This window comes from Amblyomma mixtum, unplaced genomic scaffold (genome assembly GCF_055824585.1).
Source record: "Amblyomma mixtum isolate Tamu unplaced genomic scaffold, ASM5582458v1 scaffold_32, whole genome shotgun sequence".
Lineage (NCBI taxonomy): Eukaryota > Metazoa > Arthropoda > Arachnida > Ixodida > Ixodidae > Amblyomma > Amblyomma mixtum.
The window spans coordinates 188,965-201,998 of NW_028317729.1; the positions used below are offsets into that span (position 1 = coordinate 188,965).

Consider the following 13,034-nt stretch of genomic DNA (forward strand, 5'->3'; position numbering starts at 1 on the left):
GAGCTTTAGGCATTGGCAAGATTGTGCCAGAAAGGCGGCGCGAAACCCATAGGCCATCGGTGTTCATTGTGTTATTGGTGTTGGCGTTGTCAACGCTTTACACTCCGATCATTTTAAGGAAAAGAAGGCGAGCATGCGCCACGAGGCACGCAAGCTGTGTGTATTGACGTCACCTGCTGACGGCGAGACTGTGGGCAATGTAGCTCACGGAACAATATATGGCTTCACGCAACGATGTATGGCTACGGGCCGATGTTGCTTTCGCCATTCTCCAGGTTTAACCAGAGCTAAACTACAGCCAAATATTTCTTTCTGTACCAGGTTGACACAGAAGGACAGGTGATATGTTGTGACTTTCGGCTGCATGGTGAATCGTGAAGGTACGTCAACGTGTATGCTTCAAAAAATCGGGTGCAAAGACCAGTTTTCATTCAGGGTATGACAACTCTTCTAGACGGTCACCTTCATGTTGTACTCGTGGGCGATTTTAGTTGCTTGTGTGCACCAAGTGACCCTAACAACACTGCAACTTTATCGGCTACCACAGAAAATGCAGTAATAATTAATTTCGGATTGTCATCCGACTTCGCATTTATTAGAGGAGCCTCGCATTCTCGCCTAGATCGGATTTACGTTTCCGCAGATCTACTTAAAAGGTGTATTTCGTGTGACGTCAGCCCTGTTCCTTTCTCTGATCATGCCGTGGTAATTGCACGAATTGAAGAATGTGCCCGCCCTAAATTTAAGCCACAGCGGTAACTGTGGAAGCTTAACTCTTCGTTGTTAAATGAGGACTTCAAGTGGCGAGTGGGGACCACTTTTGAACTTTAGAATCTAGCTTAACCATGAGAGTCCCATTATGTGCAGCTTGGGAGGTGTTTAAGCAGGAAGCTCTTGGAATAGGTTTTGAGATCGGCTCCATGCGTAGGTTCTTTAAGCATGGTAACGAGAAACGGCTGCATCAACGCCTTTATAATTTGCGCGAACTTGAATGCGACGCTACAGGATACAGAGGTGGCAACAAATTGCAACTGTAGAGTGTCGCCTTCAAAGTTTCGATGCAGAATACTTTCCAGCGGCCAGTGTATGATCCCGCAGTAATCATGCTTTGCACTCTGTTTAGCCAACTAGACGGGCCTTGCTTGATGAGCATCGGCACGGGAGTACCAAGCGCATCGTTTGCTCTACTCTGGGGGCACCCTGGTGACAAGTGGAGATGAAATATCAACCGAGCTTTGAAAATACTGCCCCTCCCTTTTTGCAACCGCTTCAAGCACTGCTGACGATGTTCATGTAGCGCGCTGGGTGTCTGTGGTTTCCCCGCTTTCTGAGGATAAGTGCGAGGTAATAAGTGGCCCTATAACTCTGGGGAATTGGAAGATGGAATTGGCAGACTACCACTTTCGAAAGCCCCACGGCCTGATGGCCTCTGAGGGGAAAATTTTTAAGACCTTTATATCTCTGTTATCCCTTGTCCTACTGCAAATCTTTTTGAGCAGAGTATTGATTCGTTCCTTTGAGAGCCCATAAGCACAGAGCACACTACTGGAAAGACCATGTGCCAACTCTTCAGCGCTATGCTGAGACTTCTGCGCCCCATGGTCTCTCGATTTGTGTCAGGGCGACCGCATGTAGTCTGTTCCTCGCCAAAAAAAATTACTATATACAGAAAGTTATTGACTGAACAAGACTTTACATCCAACGTTTCAACAGAGTTTTCGCAACTTTTTAGTGGGGTTCGTTTTTTGAACAACTATGCGTGACAACTTTTTCCGGCCTTTTGCTGCCTCGGTTTAGTCCACGTCTGACAGGTGGTTTCACGTTTCGTGTTTTCCAGGGACACTACACACCAAATAATGCGAGCATTCCTGCAGGTAAATTTAGCTCATGCTTTACCAAGCATCATTGTGTCCTCTAATGCTTCTGATCGCCCGTGTTTGATGGGATTCATGCATGAGAAGTATTTTCTGTTCGTTTCCTGCTTGTTTGGTTTTCACCCGAGTTACTTTTTTCAGTGTCGAGGAAACAGTTGTACAAGGACTTAATCTGTATGCTCTTTCCTCCGCCACTATATTGCTATGTGTATTCTGGTCTACCGGGACATGACGTAATCAAGAGGGTACGTAAAATGCTCCTCTCGACATGGACAAAAATTTTTTTTCCTTTAAGCTGCACACTGAGACACTACCAGCTAAAGCGGGCTAGAAAAGAAGGGCATTTTTGTATCTACGGCGAACTGCCGCCTTTGCGATTGAGCGTCTTAAGCGATTGAGCGTCGTTTCGTTCATTGTAAAAATGAAATACTCTTCTGGGAAGTCATATAACGGCCATTGTATAAAAGACTTGATTTGACGGCGCATTCTGTAGTGCGTAACTGTTCTCGCTTCGGCGAGCGCGGCTTCGGCCGCTTATCAGTTTTTTGAGAAGCGTCCGCTCCGGCGGACGCAGTTGTTGCTGCGACGCGCGTCTTTCCTTTCCTCTCTCTCCTTCCTCTGATCTTTTGACTCTCCTCTATCTGCACGTGGCAGCGGTGGTGGCTTGGCTCGAGCCAGTAGCAGGCCCGTGCAATTTCCTTTTCATCCTTCTCTCAGTCACAACAACAACAACAACATTCTGTACAATTTTTCACTGCACTACATTTTTATCATTGATCCCTTAGATGTGTTATATTTAATTGGATTACACAGCATGTGGAAAACACGCATGATGCACCGACATTGTGGATCTGTTGTTTCTACCAAAAGCCATTTCTGTGAAATGACTGTACACCCAGAAGAATTGTACGCACAGACCTAGTATGAGCCGGAGTGGCACTCACTCTTGTACCCTTGTCACACGGGTACAGCTAACCGCGGTTAAGGTAACCGCTGTTTTCACTAATTATAGTTACAGCTGTTCACACGGCGAGAACCACGGTTACGCCGCTTACCATGGTTATCGTGAACTAAACATGGCGACCTCGGTTTGCGTCGTTAATCGAGATTATGCCGGCGTCTGTGGACGGAAAGTGCCCGTAGGCGTACGAGTTCCGAAAAGTGTGCGAGCTGGTGCGCTTGAGCAACGTACTTTTTTTGCGCCAAGTCATGTTTCAAGAGGAACACATTAAAGTAGGCAGTGTGTGGAGTGCCGTCGAACGGCGCTTTGGTGCAGCCTCAGAGCACCGTCCGACGGCGCAGCAACAGCGTACTGCAGCACCGTCCCGCGATACTCGACCTGCACATGCTAGCGCTGTAATATCAAAAAAATTGCAGCCGATTACGTTACTTCATAATGTGAAACCTGAGCCAAAAGAGCTACTACTGGAGCAAGTTTGAAATACATTCCTGAAGGTATTTGTGAGCGCTATCCAAATACGGAAAGGGAACGAACCCCCAGGACAAAGCGTTTGCTTACAACAGCCGAATATTACTATTCTTTAGGTACATTAGATCAGTTCCCCTTACCACCTCTGAAGGCGAGCTGATGCATTGCTTACGTGGAGCAACGTGCATTGCGAAAGCTTCGATAATTTCTCGTTCCCGTCTGTTTCATGCCCGGCCTATTACCTTGGTGTATTTTACCAGTGGTGCGCATTTCCAGTCTGCGTTATAAGGGGCCAAATTCGCGAATTTTGGAAGTTTTATTCATGATCATTCGTGTTCTCTACAGCGTTCCGCTCAGCTGTCAACGAACCTACGTAGGGCAAAAGGGCAGGTGCCTTAATAAGAGGCTTAGAGAACACGAAAGAGCGTGTGAACAACTTGCAAAATCCAGAAATTTGGCACCTGATTGCGCGCACTGTAAATGCACACCACTGCTAAAATAGACCAAGGCAATAGGTCGGGCGAGAAAAATACGGGAACGAGAAATTATCGAAGATTTCTCAATGCACGTCTCCAAATAAGCAATGCGTCCGCTCGCCTTCGATGGTGTTAGGAGAACTGAATTAACCTACCTCAAGAATAGTAATCATTGGCTGTTGTAGGCAAGCGCTTCGACTTGTGTGTTCGTGCCTTTTCTGTATTTTGACAGCGCGCAGGAATACGTTCAAGAAATCTGTGCGCAGCTCATCAGCTGTTTCAGCTTTTCAATAGAATGAGGCAAAGAATTCGAGCAAGACATGTACTCACATTTACAGATAACTTGTTATTTTTCACACATGTTCCTTCTCCAAGAAACACTCTACTAACAGTTCTTGACTGTCATGAAAGAAGCTTTCTGGACGGAGAAATAGATGGATATATGCTCGACGTGCCGCACCAATGCCTGGTTCTCAAAGACGAGGTGTGCGCAAGTATTTCGCAAGGTTGTCACACCTGTGGGAGCCATTATGATCGAGAGGAACGGGAAGTTCTCCCGCATAAGTGTTAAGAAATTCTTGGTTGTTTTTATATCTACATTAAAGTCACCACCCACCCTGCCACCGTGGCAGGTGGCAGCGTTTCTGGCAAAACGTTGTCAATACCAAAGCATGCAGCGTGCATTTGTCCGTATCGAACCGTTGCTTAAAGCACTATAGAGGTGTCCATTGTTCCAAGAGGGGAGTTATGCGCCTTCCCTCTGGTTCAGGTGTCCACAGAGATGTGTGAGACAGATACTGCGCATTTCCTTTCCCCGAAAAACAATTTAGAAAATTTACCCTCTGCTTTCCGAGCCCCCTCTCTATTGGTTTCGCAGCCGGGGGTGAAAGTTTCTGCGCATTTCGTTTCCTCGAAAAAATACCGAAGTGTTATCATTAGAAGTGATACCTGATGAGCACAGGGTCGCGCAGATTGTGAAAAAGGTCACGAAGAGACTTGGCGTGCCGGTCGTGTTTTTGGTCCACGAAAGCTTGCCCAGCTATGCGCACGCATTCCGAGCAATGAAAAGAAGAGCTCTTGCAACAAATAGAATGGCAAGCAGTACGTGAAGTGCTGCACAGGTGTGGTATAGGAGATACCACTGACCTGAGATACCACGCTCTGCTGAGCATGCATGATCGCTAAAAAATCTAGGAGGTGGACATCTCTCGCATCACTGTGCACAATGCTTCACGTGTAATCGTGCGGCAGAACATGGACCGGGGGTAAAAAGATGCAAGGAATGCAAGAAGTGTGAGCCACGGCTTCGGGAGATGATCCTTGGCCGGAGTGGAGATATGAAGGCACCGGCAGATTTGGAAGCATTCCACGTAAAAAAAAACGGTGCAGAGGGTTTTTTATTTATCCAGCAAAGGGTACTAACGCAAGCAATTCGGTAATTAAAGCACCCTTTAAAGTGACCGTATATTTCTTTACCTAGTCTATAAATTTTCTCGCGCCATTCCATCCACTCTTTGTATTGGAAGTAATACTATGGACCGAGAACCACCCACTGATCTCGTGAGTGCTCCTCCCATTGTCCCTTAATGCTAGTCTTCGCAGCAAGACGGCGCGGAATATGGTTGTTCACAAGACCGTTAGTTTATTCCGTCAACTATACGGCTCCCGAAAGATATCGCTCACATTCCGAGCACTGAGTGGCGGCCACCTGAAAGGTGACCACCGGCACCCTTGGACAGCCAACAAGTACCGGTACTCTACCGAGTGAGGAACTTCTACCGAGGATTAAGAACTACAGCCACTCTTATTTTGTAGCGAGAGCTACACTATGCCATCCGCTTCGCGAGGTCATCGTGGCTGCGCGCTGAGCCGTGGCACCACGCTCCGCCAGCTGTGTGCATGCGTGGAGTGACGTCAGAGCACGCACCTGGTGTGCGCGCCTCGCCGCGTTGGAAGAGGTCAGTTCCGAGGGTTATATATCTTCTCCCTGTAATACAATGGATTCCATGCCGTCGTCGAGGCGCCGACGCGCAGCTGGTCCGAGCGCGAAGCTGCGTCTCTAGCGGCGTTCGTGATCGGTGGCTGCTGCGTCGCGAGGCTTAGTCTCTCAGCGCCGCGCTGTGAGGAAAAGATGTGAACTTGCATCTTGATGTAGCAGTCCAAAGCAGGAAAGGTTGGTATCAGCAGGTTCCTGGTGAGAAGCGGAGGCTGATAATACTACCTTCAGACCGCTGGGATGAGGTAATCCGGTCGTAAAAGATAAAGTTTGCGCAGCGCATTGTGAAGCGCGTCCGCTCACACGGCCTCCAAAGGCTCTGTCGTGTGCCTTACTTTCAAGCGAAACCTATGCGTGGCCAGGCGTATATACACCTCTCGCTGCTCTACCAGGTTTGACCAGAGCCAAACCACAGCCATATTTGATCCTAGTTTTTGCACCTCTATAAAAAACGACTGATGATCAATTTACATAAATTTGTATAGACGTTAGCTTTTATTCTATATTCCCCAGACAATGAAGCGCTGCACTGGGCAGAAAGTTTTTATGTATAATTTTACCGCAATAAACGGGATGAATTAGTAAGTGGATACGGCGCTTTATGAAAAAGAGTCTCCAGAAGCAAAAGAAATAATTGATAAACAAGAGATAGCATGCGTGTTTCTAATAGACGCATTTACTAAATTTTCTTTCAGCGACAAAACAAGAAATGCATTTTCAGCTCCGCACACAGTCGCGTCAAAACACATTTCATCTTAACTCACACAAAAAAAACGAAAAATATATTTATATTATCATTGACATAGTTCTCGGAGGCAGAGGCTGTTAAAACGAACACGTAATGGACGGCAACGCTACAATGGTTGTGACACCAATCATATCATCATCAAGAAGCAAAGACTTCGACGATAGGTCGTCGATTGTTTTACAAATGCACTCATACAGTCTAATTCTAAACTAGGATCCAATATTTCTCTTCGTCCAGGCCGTAAAGCAGATGAAGCTGGTAACACGGAGCAATAGGCTCCTACTGCGATAGGTTTCATATTCTGTTGTAGGTGCCAATTGCGAACAAAAGACACACACAGGAAAAACATATTCCATTCCAAAAACATATTCATATTCCAATAGGCGGCAGCGCGACTGTTCTCGACAGTCATATTCGCGTGTGCAGTTCTTTAAATTTAATGCTGCAATGCACAGGAGCAACATTACGCATTTCGGTGGCAAAACTGACGCTATATTCAGAATAGAAATATTAACTGAACTTACTTTGGAAATTAATGGAACGAAGAGAAAATATAATGCATCCAATACTTACGAAGATTTTAACGCCTCCTCGAAGTGCTGTTGCTCTACTCAGCTGCTGCTTACGCCGTGCAGTGATATCAAAAGATGGCTCAGGGTCAGGTGAGCTGCAATTCCTGCGGTACAATACAGTCGTTTTTCCTCCCGTGATTGGATCCTTCCCGGCGAGCAACAATTTACTTTCAGATAATGCTATGATGATGATAAAGAATGAATGAGGAGGGCTTCGCTCAGCTTCTTGGCAGTTCATGTATTATTCCTACAGCTCTAAATCAAGACATAAAAGAGCGTGGCGTAGGCTCGCGGCCTGCCCATCTTTCATGTTTATGACACCTGCACTAAATCAGCTTCCCGTGGCTATCGAAAAGAGAAAAACCAAAGGTAGAGCGGTAACTCTGGATTCTGACTATTCGAGAAGAAACGTAATAAAAAAGGCATAGTCGTAAAATAGAAAAATATGTTTTGAAAATTTCCGACCGCTGAAATTCAACTATGAACACTGTAATCGAAAAGGCAGCCATGATCCACGGATGGAAGGGAATGGTGGAGAAACCAATCTCTCCTCCTTTCCTGGCAGTAAGAACAAGGCTTTTTTCAGCAGAATCGGAAAGCCGCCAAGCACGCACAGAGAAAATTAAAATTGACCACGTATTAAACACGCTCGAGGGTGGTAATGTTCTCCCATGGAAGTCTCAGCTTCGAACCAACCATGAAACTAATCGATCTGCAGTCGTTTTAAAGCCCGGCATTGGTACCTCCACAAAAGTCTTGCGCTCAGTCCTGTTGGACTCTGCTGCAAGCGTTGGGCTGCGTACTCGATGGAACTGAATGGCGCGCCCTTCCGCCACCACCCACTTTGCCTCGCTCAAATGAAGCGGCCGTTTTATTAATGATAAGTATTATATTGTTCATGAGGCGCTAAATCGAGAGTTTTTGTCGGCGCCAGGCAGCCGGAAAACACATGTGACCTCATCGCCATAGAAATGAAAGTACGGTTTCTTAAAAATAAAATTTCTGCCCATGTGGTTTCGAACCCAGGTGTGGCTCAAATAGGTGACATTACCAGGCTACTTGCTCAAACCACTCAAGCGTGGCATCATGGCAGGTGGCAGTTAATGGTTGATCGCGAGAGTTTGCTCACCGTAGTTAGCGCTAAAGCATGCAGCCCACACCTCTCTTTGATCACCCCAAGTAAAGGCGCGGACAAAAGTAAACGGAGCACGCAACTGTCTTCGAATATTTTTCACGCGTCAATTAATTGAAATTTCCAGCAGTGGTTCGCGCATGCTGGTAGCTTGTAGACAAATAACGCTTCTTCATTACCAATGGAGAAAGCGTGATCGCACTTCGAACGCAATAGCGTGCTCCGTTTACTTATTGCCGCGCCGGTACCTATAAGCACGATTCAAGCGCCCACAGACCCAGGGAGCCACTTATGAACACTCCTCCTGGAAATGATCGCAATGCAAAATGTTGTCAACGCCAACGCCAATGAACAGAATGAGCGCTGTCGCCCTATGGCTTCAGGGCCGAGTTTCTGGCAAAACGTTGTCAATGCCAACGCACGCCGCGCACATCTGTCGCTACCGCCGCGTAGCCAAAAACACGACTGAGGGAAGTTATGCGCAGTTATACCCATTAAGCGCCGTCCTTTCTAAGGTCTTTGTAGTCTTTTCTTCTTTCACTAACCCCATCCCCCTTTCCTTCCTTCCCTTACGACGCGATTCAGGTGTCCACCCAGATATGCGAGACCTATACGGCGCCGTTTCATTTCGTCAAAAACCAATTTACCAATATCACTCTCCCTTCCAAGCACCCGCACCATTGGTGCGGGCGGTAAAAACATTTTAATCAAATTGTTTAGGAGGTTGTAGCGGCGGTTGGAGCTCTTAGTACGGAACCTGATTGGGATATGCTTTTTTCGGGCTCTTTCGGTGAGTTAGTTCTTTTTCACTCGTTTCGTCCGAGCTGGTCACAGATGCCTAACACACCTTTTGCGTTGGCCGGATAATGACAGTAACTACCTCATTTCGTTAGCAGGCCCACAAGATATGGTACAGGTCCGCCTTCTCCCCGCAGAATTTGAATTGTGAGTCAAGTGAGTCCGCGTCTATTGCTCGCAGTCTTTGCGGATTCTTGTAAGCGTTGGTCTGTAGCTTACGGAAGTGGAGTTCCTCCCCTTTGTCCAGTTCCTTAGCCGGTGGTGGGTATATCCGACGGGATAATCTTAAGTGCTGAAGTATGTCGTTGTAAGTTAGTAGTGCGGTAGGAGGTTGCACGGCATCCCAAATGGGTCCCGGGGGAGAAATGCTCGGGCTGAGGCATGTGCGCTCTCGTTCTCTGGAATGCCCTGTTGACCTGGTAGCCGTATTAAGTGCTTCCATGAGGGTTGGTAGCGACGGGTCAAGCTACCTAGCTGGATTTTAGCTGCTAGCGGTGCGATCCAGCCCCTGAGGTAATTGCGATACGCTGTCTGTGAATCTGTGAGAACGTATTCCGCACTATTGTGTGTTGCAGCCAGAGCAATCGCCACTTCTTCCGCAGCCGGTATGTCCTGGCTAGCCCTCGTCCGTCGATTCTTTTATTTTGGTGCACTACCACGACGGCCATCGTTCTGCTCGGCAACCGCACAATCGATATAGAACATGCCCTCGCCCCGCGGTAGTGCTATCTATGGCTTCAGCTCGTGCGTGTCGTCTTGACTGGTGAAAATCAGGGTGCATACTCCTAGTGAGTGGACCTGCCTTGAATTGGCCTCTCTATGAGGCTGGAATTTCGTTTTTGGCCTTTAGCTGTAGAAGAATATTGATGTTTAAATCACTGAGGACTTGTCGACCAGTCCGACTAGTGGAGAGCCGTACCACCTGCGCCGTGAGGTGTGCCTCTTAGCTCGTCTATCGTATTGTGCACTCCCAATCGTAAGAGCCGGTCCGTCGATGTCGCGAGAGGAAAGCCCAGGGGCTTCTTGTATGCTGTTCTTTTTATGACGTCTACGTTCTTGATGTCACGCTTCTTGAAAAGGAGATAGGGTGCTGCGTCGACGTCGTGGCTTACGACGAAAGCCTCCACCAGTCGAAGAGTATCTTCTGCTCGCATCTCTCGTTTCCGCGTCGTTATCTTAACGCGTTCATACTGGCGACTGGCTCGCTCACGAGCCGGAGTTTCTGGAGGGTGAGGAGGTTGTTTCTGTTGTTATTTATGTACAGACCCAGTATTTCAGGGCCTCAACATCCTTGATGAGCTTGTTGCCAGCGCAGGTGCTGATGGTGTGCTGATTATTGCGTTGAAAGGAAGACTGTGAGTTCGGATTTTTCGGGAGAGCAGGTTAGTGCACATGCCGGTGCATAATTTTGAACCCTTGTTGCCCCTGTTTGTAGCTGTTTTTGAATAATTCCCATACTTCCCGTGGTTGCCCAGATGGTTGTATCATCAGCGTACAGGGCATGGCGTATGCCCTGTACCTGATTGTGAAGGGGTGGGAGATTTAGGAGTGCAGTGCTGAAGAGAAGTGGGGATAGTAGTGCCCCTTGTGGAGTGCCTCTCGTGTCCGTTTTCACTTGCGTTGTGTGTTTTGTGCCGCTGCTGCTGTTGACGGTTCTGTCCGTAAGGATGAGCAAACTCGCTGGCCAAAGTTCGCGTTGTGGAGGTTGTTGAGGATCGTGGAGTGCTTGACGTTCTCAAATGCTCCCTCGCGGTCGAGGTTTAGGAGCACTCGATAACTGTTTCTGCGTCCGGGATCAATGACTTCGCATTTAAAATGCAGAACCACATCACGGGTGGACAAGTGTGCCCTGAATCCAAACATCATGTCTGGCAGTAGCTCATTGTCCTCAAGAGTATTGGAGAGACGCGCATGGATTGCCTTCTCCAGCAGTTTGCCTGCGTACGACGTGAGGGATAATGGGCGCAGGTTTTCGATTCTGATTTTCTTGCCGGGTTTGGAGATAAAGTGTACATTGGCTGTTTTTCATGATTGTGAAATGGTTCCGCTGCGCCAGCATTTGTTATGTAATCCGTAAATTTTTGCAGAGCCTGTGTGCCGAGGTTGGGCAGAAGTCCGAGCTTAGTTTTATCTTATCCCGGGGCTCTGCCTTGGCGCATATCTGCTAGTGCTGCAACGATTTCCTCCAAAGTGAGGACTCTATCTAAATTTTCATTCGGTTCCCCCCCCCCCTACTTCTCATTTAGGGTTGTAGGTTTTCCGCGGTGCAGATATAGCGACGCGTTAGTTCATTCCTGAGTTTGTGATCCGTGCCTTGAAAGCTGTGTAGGGTTCGATGCAAATATGTATGTTCTGCAATCTTCGCTTTCGCGCGGTCAATTAGGCTTTGCAGAAGGTGCCACGGAGCCTTGGTGTCAAGGCAGCCTTTGAGAGATAACCACTCTGTTAGCCAGTTGGTGCGAGCTAGGTACCATGCGTATTGGTCCGCTTGAACACTATGCCTGGCTATTCGAATTCTGAGTTTCCGACTATGCCTCTATTTTTTCCATATTTTTTCCACCATTTTATAAGACTACGTCTCTTTCCCAAAGGCGTATGAAGTGTATGTCAACAGCTGGGTGGTCCTCCGTGGTAGCGAGGGATTTTGTGAGCTTTTCTTTAAGGTCGAGAATGAATGCCGCCCAATATCCGCAGCTGGTTATTTGTTGCGATGTGGCTAGTTTGGTGTCCTTGCTGAATGTCCCTCAGTCTGTAATTCTGGCTTGCTATCGTGGTTTGCTGTGCTGGTTGCTTTCGAAGATTGTCTGCACCACGTACTGATCGCTGCCCAGGCTTTCTCCCGTATCGAGCCACTCATTATATCGGGCATTGCGGACGAGCGCGAGGTTGGGGGAAGTATCCCGCGTTATGCTGGTGCCTGCTCGCGTCGGGTGCTGGTGGTCCGTGAATAGGGTCAGGGCCATGTCAGCGATGGCGGATGCTAGTTTTCTGCCTTTCGCGCCTTCCCTCGGGTAACCCCATAGGGGGCTAGCAGCTTTGAAGTCACTAACTACAGCTAGAGGAGCTTTTTGGGATTCTCTTAGTGCTTAAAGAAAGAAGGTTACGCGGTGCTTTTTAGGGCGGCTATATATGTTGAGTATAGAGGGGCCCTTGTTGTTTCTGTTCTGTGGCAGTAGCTTTATGAAGGTATACTCAATCCCGGTGTCTAGATTAAGGTCTACATGATTTATGGACCTAGATGCATCTCGAGGGATTTTTTTGATGTGTTGAGCATCCTCTGATCTGAGCCTCTATATTCACTTTCTGCAGGGCTATTATTTGCGGCGTATGAGTATGAGAGCATGTATTGTTGTAATGTTTCCCTCTTCCGTTTTAGTCCCCGGCAGTTCTACTGTAGGATGGCAAGTTTATGTCTGGGTTGTGGCGTCATGCTGAGAATTAGAAACGTGGGTGTCATCATGTGGTGCGCCCTCAGGCTGTAGATTTAGCTAAGAGCTTTGTAGGCGACGACTTTAGGTATGTTGACGATTTTCTAATAGTTTTCAAAAGACAAAAGAGCTTGACCTACACGGATGCTGTAAGCACAGTTTTAGCCAAATTTCATGAAGAGGGAAAGGAGTCGCTGTTTACTCAAGAACTTTCTAAGCGGAGGTGTTTGCAGTTTTTAGATCTTAAATTCACTCTGGAAGAGCATCATATCTGTTGCTGATACTCCCCTCGAGCACAGAAGGAATTATTGCCTTATACATCAGCTCAATGAAATACTAAAACCCGCCATTGCTGGCCTCGGCCTTGAATAAGCTCTCGTAAAGTTGTGTCACCAAGCTATGCAGCCTAGTTTTGATGGGCAAGTTGATCGACTCGTTTCGGGGGGGTTCCCATGATCGATTATAACAGGAGTTGCTAATGCCCTCCTAAGAAAAATCAAATGTGCCATATTTCAGAAGTCGTGTGAGCCAAGAATACAGTCGTGAAACCAGAAGTGGTTATGTGCACGGCGATCCGCACA

The 13,034-nt window shown here is 47.5% G+C and overlaps 1 pseudogene; it reads left to right on the forward strand.

Moving 5' to 3' along the window:
- Positions 1-7,170: 7,170 nt before the first annotated feature.
- LOC149324450 (uncharacterized) overlaps positions 7,171-13,034 on the forward strand; it is a 48,946-nt pseudogene continuing 43,082 nt past the window's right edge.